At 33.3% G+C, this 12,936-nt stretch overlaps 1 pseudogene; it reads left to right on the top strand.

The window, feature by feature from the left end:
* The first annotated feature begins 1,201 nt into the window (after positions 1–1,201).
* LOC116877553 lies at positions 1,202–12,534 on the top strand (annotated as a pseudogene).
* The last annotated feature ends 402 nt before the right edge of the window (positions 12,535–12,936 follow it).

Raw genomic sequence — 12,936 nt, 5'->3', positions numbered from 1 at the left:
CAATGGAATAACATTTATAATTGTATTTCTATACCTGATATCCTCTGACTATGATACTATTATCTCTTATAGAAAGTCAAAAGGGCTCATTAGTCTAAGAAGGTAGTCTCAAAGGCTTTGTTATTTATGTCATATTCCTTCAGAGAAAAAATACTACATGTTTGCTACTTTCTTTATTCTAAAGAAAGATCATAAAATATGAATATATAGGAGTAACCATTTGGGCATTAGCATTTTCCAGTTTGTTTGCCCAGCTTACACAATTTAACTGGAAGACAAAATAAGAAATCTTATTGTAGTGGCATAATCCAAAATATAATTATCTTTCAACTCAGGAAATGTCTGGCCATTAGATAATTTGAACAGTATATAAATTAAGATTTAGGTCAGGTAAAACGTTATTTCCCTTTTATTTCTAAGTATACTCATCTTCTTTAAAATAGGAACAAATCATTATTTAGCTTTTAGAGCAATTTTTAATTTTTATTTTTACTTTGATGCTTACATCTACCCTCCCCAGTTGCTCCATAATCCAATGATGATATCCAGCTCAATCCTCCCTTAGAAATGGTCTATAAATATTGGAAAATGTTATTAACAGTACTGTAACTTTTTAAAGTATGGATATTTGGTTGATGTTATCTGTAGAAGATACCAGTTTAGCTAGTTACAATGTACATAGTATCAACATTTTTGTACAGAAATTTCATCTGAATTTAAACAAAAGTTATCAGTCATTATCATTCAGCCACTTAACATGTAGTCTAAATTCTAGGGGCAAGTGACATCAGAATGAACAAAGCTCATGCTTCAGTGGAACTATACTATAGTAGAGAAGACATTCACAATTTGAGTATGTAAAATTTGTGTTTATTATAAATGCAATATTAAAAATTAACAAATAGGAGTGGTGGGATGGCAATGATACTTTAACAGATGCAGTTACTGGAATCCTCTCTGATAGGAGACATTTAAGCATATCTGAATGAATGACACTAGTCCTCTGACAAATTGGGGAATGTGGTACAAGAAAGATAAAGTCTTACCATGAGAAAAGCTTAGTGTTCAAAGGACAGCACAGAGACCAGGTGGCTGAGTAGCATGAGGTAAAGGGGGAGATGTAAAAGGTAAGCAGAATGATTTGAAATTTCATATCACACACACACACACACACACACACACACACCCATATATAACCATAATGAAAAGTAACCTTTCCAGTGACAGGTAATTCTGTAACTTTGTAGTCACAGAATCTCTAAATTATAAATTCGTATCTCTTCCCATCAAAAGACACATAAAACACCACAAAACTCACTATTAGAACACTATATGATATGATATACAGACATCATAATTAAAGTATGACAGGGCGCAAAAAGAACAAATGATCATAGATGGGTGCTTCTGATGTCTCTATATTTCTCAAAGATAAGATGTGACTGAATATTCAAATATGACCTCATATCAGTACTGTAGTATATTTTTAATTGGTCATCACACCTTCGTTTCACTCCTTCTCAAAAGCCACTATGTACACATCAATTCATCTTTTTAAAGTTTCCTTTGGGTAATATCTTTCCTTTGCAGAGCATATAGATAAGAGGTTAAAACCTTAGGTGCTGATAAACTCAAAGATATTGTTACAAAATACCACTTTTAATATAAGAGCCATGAAAATAACAATAGCAAACTTTTAATATGGTCTACATACACTTATAAACATTCTACCTGGGACCATTTCATTTAATTCCTACAAAAATCCCATGAAAATAGTTTTTAATGACTATTTTAATGTCATTTTTTTCTACATGAGTTAAGCTGAGGCAGAGAGATTATCCTTTTCCTTAGTGAGTGATTGGGTTAAAATCTGAACCAGAACTTTCAGGCTTCAGAATCTGTGCTTTAACCACTATACATATGCACATACATATATTATTATTTTATATATGTATGTATTATTATATAGAATATATTAATATATGAGTATATATTATAATGTATATTATCTCTATAATACCATGTTGAGTAGTATACCATTCTTAATTATTTGTGATGATTCCAGAATTGCAAAAATATTTTCTTTTTTTTTTGCATGAAGTTATCTCTACTCTTTCAGAACATTATTTTGCATAGAGATTCTAGACAATGGGATTAGAATATCTAAAGACAAAAACACATTTAAATCTCTTGATGTGTGTGCTGTTTACAATGTTTTTGGCTTACCATTTATTATATGTAAAGCCACATGACAATCAATAACTATATTGCCTAAATATTTCAATAATATATTCTGTCTGCTAAGGCTCATTCCCAGAAGTTGGGCCAGTCTCAGTATTTTGCCATAGAAAAGCTACAGTGCAGGTGGTAACACGTCAAGTCGGCATGTAAGAATGAGTAAAACCTTAAGAGCTTGAAGGAGAGAAGTGAATAGTATTCCAAATTGAGAATATTGTGAATGTTCTCACTTTAGAAAACATCCACATGTATACCACCTGTTCTTTGATAGATACCTCTATTTTCAAAGAGCTAGATAAAAATTTAAAGATCAATGCATTTCAAAATCACAATGTTTTAAACAACCTTCTTTTTCTTGGAATGATCAACATAACAATTAACTTGAGCTATTTTATGTATTGCCAAAAATATTGTGCATCACTTAGACTAAATATATTGGTCTACATTTCCTGGCATGAATGTGACAAAATATGTGCTTTTCCAGAATGTCAAAGCAAATTATCAGTCTTTCCATAATTTTTAATATTTAATGTCTAGTGACTTATGTTGACTGATTTTTGTCTCGATATATTATTATATGTGTTAAAAATTAAGAGTGGTGCTGTCAGGAAACTTCATGAGGCATTTAACATATGAGCAAATGCTTTCTATAAATATATCCATGCATTCACATTCACATCTTTACTTATCTCAGATGAAAGCTTATGGAAAGAACTTCATTAAAGCATTATGAAAAAGATATTTACTGAGAGAAAGACAAATTGATTAATACATAGCAGTCATGAAACACATTGGAGCTGATGGTCTTGCCATGAAAAGGAGCTATAAACAATCTCTGCTTGAAATGGTGGTGTTCGTTAATGTAACAGCGCCCTCTATGTTCGAGAGTATGCAATAAGGAGAAGAAGAATACTTTTCTTTGAATAGCTGATGAAACCTTCCATGTTAAGTTTTTACAAATAAAGGTAAAATTAAGTTCTTGTTTATCCATCAATTTTATAGTCTGGGTCCATAAAGCCAAAAGGATACTGTTAAAATTTTATAAGCAAAAAAAAAAAAAATGAATAGAATTTTAAATCCATAGTTTTTCATTTCTTTGGAGAACAGCGATTCACCTAATGCGCTTCAATAATAAAAGCAGAGAAGATTTTGAGTAGGAAAATAAGACATTTTAATACTGAAAATTAATATTAAACATCTTCAAAATAATAGGAAAATATTTGACTATGACAAAAACCATAAGCATAAATTATAGGTTTCATTTGTAATGCATCTTTTTTTTAATTATAAGGAAAGCCTGCTGAATTATATAGAAACCTTCTACAAGGGAGATTTTATCATACAAATAATACAAGAGGAACAGGTGAAATGCACTCTTTTTGAAACTACTCTCCTGAAGGAAAGACTTTTTCCTTCCTACACGTTAGTATCTATCTATATGTATCCATCAATTTCCCAATGTAAATCTTCCGATTCTTTCACAAACTTTATTCTCAAGGTGTTAAAGATGAAAATTAGAGTAGAGAAGCCCAAATTTGTTGAGCGCTACTTAAATAGCAATAGTTTTAAATGCTTATTTTTATTAGTAATTTGAAAAGTTTGATCTTTTAGGATACCTGTTAGCTTCCATTAATTATTGTAGGCTATAAGGACTTATAAATATTAGATTATTTGACATAAAATGAAATGCACAAAATGGAAGTTTTGATTGAGGATTTTTATTCTAAATTTCCCATCTTTGCAACTGTTTTATATTGCTAAGAATAAGAAGAAAAGGAAGTTAGAAAAAGTGGATTGGGCAAATAAGGTTGAAATTTTTCATAAAGTGTTTCTCAAACTGGAAAATGGGAGTGGCTTTAGGATGTCTAAAGAATATCAGATGTTTCTGTCATACACTTTAAATTTTACACAGTTAAGACTTTTAAAGTACTATGATAATTTAAAGAAATAATTCTGCCTTTTTTCTCCAAAACTGTCAAACTTCTTCTACATCATCTATAACATATTACTACTGCAATTTGAATGTATAACATTTTAGATAGAAGAACAGACAGCCAAACTTTTCTTTCTTAGCAGAAGAAAAGTTAAATACAAATATATATGAACCCAACCTTGTGACTTTCATCAAATTCATTAATAAGTTATAACATAACTAATAACAAATTATATATAGACATAGCTAAAATTGTCAGGGTGTTTAAGAATAGAACTTATTCTGAAATTTCTTTCTGCCAGATATCAACATAAAGTTGGAACCTTTCAAATCTCCATATACCACTTTTTCAAAAAGAATGGGGCCTGAAAACAGAGAATATGAATAAGGGGCCCATGTTTTTGTTTCGAGAATGTGATGGAAGAAAGAACTATTTGGCAAATTATAATTATATTCTAACTTTAATATTTAGAGAATTATTAAATACATTGAATGTATTTCCCTTTTCAAAACCAAAAAAATAATTTTAAAAGCAGACACTTTACAACTTAATATAACTTTAAAAACTAAGAAAAACAGAAAAGGAGCAAATTCATTTATTTTCTCTTTCAAGGGTAAGGAAGAAAGCTCAAATAATAATTTGAACATTTTGTTTTAAATACTGTGAGCGAGTGTCAGCATTTACAAATGAAATATTATAAATCAAACTTCTCTATACAAGAATAAATTGTACAGTACAAAAAAATAAATGCACAAATAGTTCCTAAAGTAGATTGTAAATTTGGGAAGTGATCATCTTATAAATTTTTTAGTAGATTAATAGATATTTTGGGGAAAGAGAGATTCACTAACCACTCATTAACATTCTATGCAGTCTTTAACTGAATATGACTATATCCCTATAATACTGAAAAGAAAAATGTCCAAAAAGTTAAGGAATTCATTGTTCAGGAAATACTTATTTGTAGATTTTAAAAATCAGGAAAAAATACCCCAAACCATCAAATTTAGTCCCAACTGTAGGTTAAGCAGAGCTAGGCACACTCTAAAATCAGGAATGCTTATAATCAATGATCTGGCAAAGAAGATGGTAGTCAAGGTTAAATTAGTAGACAAGGACTAGAAATACAGTGATAAAGACTTACAGTACCTGCCCTCCATCTGACTTCCTTGTTGCTAGATCCTAAATCCTCAGCTCAGGCACTCATCCTTGTTTGCTCCCTATTCCAGCTTCTTCTATCTGGTCTTTCCTTGCCACAGTTTATTAATGTTGCAGCAGAATGACCTTTCAAAACCATCAATCCAGATAATAAGCTCCATGAGGGAAAGGACCCTGACAATGACAAATTCACTGCAGTCTAGCTCCTAACCCATGAGCCAGCGCCTGGCACACAGCACACAAAGCAAGCCTTTAATGAATATTGTTGAATGAGTGAATGAACAAATAAAAACCCTACTCATTGCATTCCCTTCAGCAGCACCACATAAATTTCAGCTGTATTAATGCGACTTAGAAGGCACTGCACACACATCCTTTTTAAATCTCTGCCTCCATGAGCTCCTTTCCCGCATAATGGACTCTAACATACAACAACAGTGTACTTCTTTTAGTTCCTTAAAAAAAAAAAAGCAAACTCTGCTTAATTTTCCATTCTTTTTATTTACTTTCTCTCATCTAGAATATTCCCACATTTTTGCTCTCCTCTTCCCTCTCAACTGCCCCTCTTAAGGCTAACACCTACCATCTTTCAGCTTCAGCCCTCTGACAATATATCACCTCAAAGCTCCCAAAATACCAAGGACAGACGTCATGCTGAATTTAGCACAAAATACAATGCCAGGGACATGATGTACTCTCAACAAATGTGCACTGAAGGGACATAAGTAAAAGAAATGTTAATGGATTGATAACTGGTTGCTTCAAGATTGTTCTATTCATTTGTTGATCAAAGTTAACTCACTTTTCCACTTGTTTTGAGATTTGACTATTGCCCTCATGACAAAAGTTCGTACAATTCAGGCCTTCTAACAAAGTTTCCAGGATAAAATTGGTGCCTAGGAAAATGAGGATCATATCTTGTTAATATTCAATAAAACTGTTACAAACACAGTGCAAATATTCAGACATGGATATAAATTCACATATATTCATAATAATTACAGATGAATTTAATAAACAAACATCACTGATTGACAGTGTGTCAGAATAGGACAAACATGGAACCTCAGTAATACATCCACCTGTGCTGGAATCTTAGGTTTACCAATTCAATTTTCTGATCTTAAGCTAGTTATGTAATATCTCTGAGGCCCATTTTCCTCATGTATAGAGATAAAAGCAACTTGTGGAATGATTGGAAGGAATATAGAGGCTAGAAGGGTTAAAAAAATGGATGTCATTATTTCAAAGTCCATGTGTTAAAATCTATACCATAGAATTTTATTTTAGTGGAAAGGGTTATTAAGAAATAAGAGAGTGTCCCACTCAAGAATACCATAGTAGATATCTTGATAAGCCTGTTTTCCTATTTAAGGAGATAATTAAGATTTGACCATGACTAATTACCTTAGAGATAGGTTCCCTGCTTCTATTGCAAATTAATTTCTGTCACATAAAGTGCACTAAAACATGCATTAAATCAAGTATTCTGTGTCTGAAATCAATTCATCTCAAAAAATAAATAAACACTTGTAAGTGTATCACTCATGCCTTTTATAATTTTTTTAAAATTTTACCAGAGATTATATAAGATTTTTAGATGGACCTGTCAAACATTTAATCCTTAATCCTTTACTCAACTGGATTTACAGCTAAATATCTAGAGTGAGTCTATGGATTAAAATAGTCTCAAACTATTCACAGTGTTTACTGTAGCAGGTTAACTAGAATTATTTCTAAAAGATTTCTTATACTTCAGGCACAATTCTAGGTCCTAATGATCTAACAATGAACAAAAAGGGGAAAAATATCTCTACTTTCATGACAGCTGAAAACATCACCCATTTATTATTTTGGTTCTGCAGGCCAAAAGTCTGACTGGTATTGGCTGGGACCTCTGTTTAGGTTCTCACAAGGATGAAAAACAAGATGTTGGCAGAGGTATGTTCTTATCTGTACTCTCAGGGAAATATTCAACTTCCAAGATCATTCATACTGTTAGCAGAGTTCATCTTGTTTTTGTAGGACTGAGGTCCTCGTTTCTTTACCATCGGCCAAGGATCACATTTAGCTCCTGGTGGCTGCTCCTTGCACATGACCCATTCCATCTCCAAAAGCAGCAATAGCACATCAGATTCTTCTCTCAATGTGAATATCTCTGTCTTTCTGTTCTTCTACCAGCCAGAGAAAACTCTGCTTCTTAAAGGGCTTAGCTGACAAATTCTACCTGGAGAGAAGGATAATCTCTTTCATCTTAAGGTCAGCTGGTTTGAGATTTTATTGTATCTGTAAAATCCCTACACAGCAGTATGCACGTTAGTGTTTGATTAAATAATCAACAGACAGAAAACTTGGGAAGAGGGCATGTGCCCTAGCTTCTGTCTACTGAAACAGGAGGTACCAACTTTAAGATTTTATTTATTTTATTTTATTTATTTATTTGACAGATTACAAATAGGCAGAGAGGCAGGCAGAGAGAGAGGGAAGCAGGCTCCCTACTGAGCAGAGAGCCCGATTCGGGACTCCATCCCAGGACTCCGGGATCATGACCTGAGCCGAAGGCAGAGGCTTAACCCACTGAGCCACCCAGGCACCACAGAGGTACCAACTTTAAAAAGAAATAAGTTAAATGCATATTGTGTCAGATGATGGTAAGAGCTGTAAGAAAAACAAGTATTTTGGCTGTAAGAAATGATCATGTGGAAAAGTATTGCAAGTTCACATTCTATAGTTTGAAACATAGTACACACCTAGGGAGACCTGGACTTCTGGAGGTGAGAGGCTAAAAAGAACACTGAGAATCCTCCTGGAGTTAAAAGCAGAGCAGTAGTGGGATAGTGCTGAATATGTCAGAGTAGAAGACAGAGGGAGAGATCTTAGCAGGAGCATTTAGTGTTTTATAACTCCACTCAACTCTTATCAGCGTTTGTTCATAGGCCAAGGAAGGAAGGGCAGCTTATAAAACATATAAAATAAGCTGTACCAATTTAAGAAAAGTACAAATAAAAGCTGCAGCTATCCTCAATTACATCTTTTTCCTATAAACTCAAGTGTGGTGTTAATTACTCCAATGCGTGTTCTTGTACTGAAAAAGAAACCATATTTCCAAAATTGGGTGAGGACTCACAGAACAGATAAACTGTACCAAGCATGACATGTAAGATAAACTAAGCCCAAGCCCTTTAACATCAGTTTATTTAGACACATTCATTTGGAGCTAAAACACAGACCACATACCCCAATAAATTCTATAGAGACATATATTTAAGTGTAAGAGCAGTCATCTTCCAGTGGCTCATTATTTCACAAAATCCATTCAATACCTGTGAATATCATTCCATGACTCATTTCAGCATCCAAGATGCTGTGAAATAACCTTTCCTGACTCCCCATTTTAAGAATCCTCACGGTTCCTCATGGCTTGCATTTTCCTTTGCTATAGCAAGCTAATTAACCTAACAGTAGAGTGTTCCTAATGGTCTCAGGCTGGTGAAGCCTAGCAAGCTGAGTACCCACCAAGATTTAGGCAGTCCCTCAGTGATACTAACAAGAAGCTTGATCCTACGGTAGTGTGCCCATGTGAGATGCTTGGGAGTTTCCTTCTGCCAAGGGTTATCCTATCATGAGTATGAAGTTTTATATTTAATCTGAGCACCAATTATTTCACAGAGTTCTCAGTATTTGGCTTTCATCTCTGTCCTAAGAGTCCCCACAGATTTCTAAGTCATTGGTCAAATTTGTATACATTTGTATGCATTTTCATTTATGTGGATCTTCCATAGCAATAATTTGCCATCAGCCATCCTCTCTATTTGCCTATTGTCTATAAGACTTTGTCTCTTAACAATAACAAGGCTCAATAAATGTCTTTCTGAGGGAGGCCAGATAGTAAATATTTTAGACTCCATGGGCCAGTCTTTGCTGCAACTCAAATCTGTACTGCAGCATGGAAACAACCATAGACAAAATATAATAAATGCATGAGTCTGTGTTCCAGTAAAACTTTATTTGCACAAAGATGTTGGTCTGGATTAGTCTGCTCACTCACTGTAAGTTGCTGACACCTGTTTATAAGTTGAAGTTCAAAAGACAGGAGACAGACTTCAGGAAAACTGGCCTCTCAAGTGGATTAGAAGTTGACAGTTTCAAAATCTCATGTGACACTAATGTGTCACCCTAGAGTCTTTGGACAAATGATACATAAATTTACCTTTTCAAAAATCTTATAAGGTTATTCCTCAATATCACCTTTATATTCCTGAAATTATTTGACTTAATTCCCTCTGCTGGGGCTAGAGGCTTCTTCAGCTACTAGTCTTTGGCCAGGTTCTGGAGATACGTGGTTTCACAACTATGTCCTTACTGACTATTCCAGTTCTCATGGAGTTTTTAAAAAATCTGTGTTCTTTCCAGACTAAAAATCTGCTTTATTCATGTTTCACGTTACAATCCTAACTAATATGCAAATCCCTCTAACTGGCATAATTTCAATAAGGGCAATTTGGAATTGTAGTGACAGAGGAACTTTTGATATGAACAAATTTGTTCATTTGAGATGCTCCATAAAACAAGCATTCAATGAATCAAATTTAAGGTCTCTTACAATCTGTTGGAGCTAAAATTTGAATTGATGCATTTTTTAGGATTTATACAAATTTAGAATAAAAAATAAGGAATTTTTTTAATTGTTTAACTTTCAATGCTTTACATATTTTGACTCTTCTAAATAAAGCTTTTTTTTCCCCTTCCTAAAACAGCTCTGTAAAAGGCTAGATAGTAAACATTTCTTTTGTAAAAAAAAGAAAATATTCTAGAGTCACCTGGGTGGCTCAATCGGTTGTCAACTCTCTATTTTCAGCTCAGACCATGAATTCAGGGCTGTGAGATTGAGTCCTATACTGGGCTTCATGCTGGACAAGGAGCCTGCCTAAGAGTCTCTCTCTCTCTCTCTGCCCCTGTCCCCACAAAAAAAATATTCTAAACTTCAGTGAATTAAGCTAATAGTCTTGGTCTTTGTTAGAGATAAGGATATATATGAACATATAAACATAATTTAAAGTGTTCTAAAATACGATTTGTGAATATAAGGGTTTATAATCTGTGCTAACAAAAGTTAATTTAATATTTCTGTTAAGTAGTAGGCTTTTTTTAAAATGAGAGCTACTAATATGAGCTTTTAAAACAATACTTTATGTTTTCCTAATTTTACCACAATATAAATAATATTCTACTTTGTATAAGACTAATAATTGTAAGAATTCTTTATATAGTTTAGATATTAACCCTAATCAGATATGTGGTTTGCAAATAGTTTCTCCCATTACACAGGTTGTCTTTTCATTTTGCTGATTATTTCTTTTTCTATGGAGAATCTTTACAGTTTGATGTAGTCCCACTTGTTTAGTTTTGCTTTTCTTGCTTATGCTTTTGCTGTCAGATCCATGAAATGCTTGCCAAGAACAGTGGGCACCTGGGTGGCTCAGTGGGTTAAAGCCTCTGCCTTCGGCTCAGGTCATGATCTCAGGGTCCTGGGATGGAGTCCCGCATCAGGCTCTCTGCTCAGCAGGGAGCCTGCTTCCCCCTCTCTCTCTGCCTGCCTCTCTGCCTGCTTGTGATTTCTCTTTCTCTCTCTCTGTCAAGTAAATAAATAAATAAAATCTTGGAAAAAAAAAATGTAACAGTAAGTAATGAAGTATCATTGAAGATGTACAGTAAGTGCAGAGGGTATGAATGAAATGAATTTTGTGTGCCTGATTCATAATAATTGAAAATACTGAGAGATGGAAGCAATGAAATGTGCTTAAAATTTAACAAAATTGGCTAAATATAATAAATTTATTCACAAGGGGTAAAAAAGGATTTTGACTCCTTTACTGCAAATTGTTAAATCTACGATACGCAAATAAAAAAGAAGTAGAATATGAGCTTTCTCTTTGTTAAATACTAGTTATTCTGTGCCCAAGTAACAGTTTCTTTTTAAAATAAATATATTTTTAATTCTTTGTACCTTTTTACATATTTATAAATTACCTTTAATAACTATTATTGATTTTTGTAAAAGTTAAAAGTGCCCAATATTGTAGACACTTATTGCTGAGTGCATATGTGCATGTGTGTGTGTATTTTAAAATATTATGTGTACTGTTCCTTGCCTAATGAATATTATAACTTATATCTGGATACCTGTGGCTTATGTTTATATCTTTTTCCTCTGACAGTCTTTTTATTTTATCTTCCCCAAATTTAGGTTTCAAATTAAAAATAATAAAACTTGTCTTCTATACATAAAATAGCTGTTTTCTAAATGGCCACTGCTAACACAAAGCTATACTACCTTACTTTATTAAGGGATGGGAAATTAGAATAATTAGGTTTATCTGTCATGCTCTAAATTTTCATTAAAAATTAAGCGGAGGCTTTAGACAAGCTGAGAAACATTTCTGGAGCTTCCAAATGCATGCCTAGGAATTTGTTCTGGACACTATCACAATGAGAAAACCAATGGACAGTGGCCACCCAACAGAATAAGAGGTAGCAACTAAAGAAACTCAAGCAGCTCTCATCAGCTCTAGGATACAGTATTTCAATACTGTATGGAAGAAATCCAGTATTTTGTGCTGTTTATTTGGTTGTTCTGATATAATTGTAAATGAAGACCTTCGAGGATATGTCGCAGGAGAGGGGATTATCTTACTAATAACTTACTGAGTTACTAATAAACAGAAAGCTAAACATACTTTGATACGAGATATCAGGAGTGTTAGCCTTTTTATTAAAATCGACTTAGGGATGGTTAGAAAAGGACTCTGGCCACAGCCAAAACTCAACACATCATCTACAAGATGAAAGAAAAGCAAGCGGATCTCAGTGCTGATGGACCTCATGGATATGCTTAAAACCACCTATGCACTTCATTGAAGAAGATACAAAGTTTATGGTAAACCAACGTGATGGAATTTTAACAGCTTTAGGAGAAGCCACAGGAGCTGAAATTGAAAGTGTTATCTCTGAGAATACTCCATGCAGAACAAAGAAAACTAACGAAGCACATTCAGAATTGTTCAGTGATGGCATGGGTGACTCTAAAGAAAATCCCAGCAGGAAGAGAAATGGATTGTGCACAGATAAACATTCACTGCTCAGTAAGAAGCCCAATGCACAAAAGATTATCATTTTAAAGCAAGATAAATGTCCAGGGATATAGTATATGTGTGGATTGGTCTCTTCCATTAATATCTCTATTATACCATCAAAAGTAGAGTTTTAATTCTGTTTAGATTTGTAAATAAAGAGGTAAATGAGTAATAAGTATAAACAAAGTGATAATTAAACTGTGGTAAGATTATTAGTTCAATTTCTAGCCTGTTCATTTCTGACTTGAGATTTCTGGAAGTACTTAACTTGTTCTACAAACTTAAGCCTCAAATTTAATATGAAGTTGCAGTTTTACTTCTCATATTAATGTTTGAAATTAGAGGACAAAGTACAATAGTTACCTTAATTTGGGAGACTGGAGTGCCTTAAAATAGGAATTTTGTAATGGTTTAATGTATGTAAGTATAATCATAGATTGTAATAAAAGATGATATAAATAAAAAAAATAATG

The sequence above is a fragment of the Lontra canadensis genome, unplaced genomic scaffold (assembly GCF_010015895.1).
Source record: "Lontra canadensis isolate GAN:19392208 unplaced genomic scaffold, GSC_riverotter_1.0 scaffold53, whole genome shotgun sequence".
NCBI classification, from domain to species: domain Eukaryota; kingdom Metazoa; phylum Chordata; class Mammalia; order Carnivora; family Mustelidae; genus Lontra; species Lontra canadensis.
The sequence above is the reverse complement of the archived record's forward strand: the minus strand, read 5'-3'. Positions and strand labels throughout refer to the sequence as shown.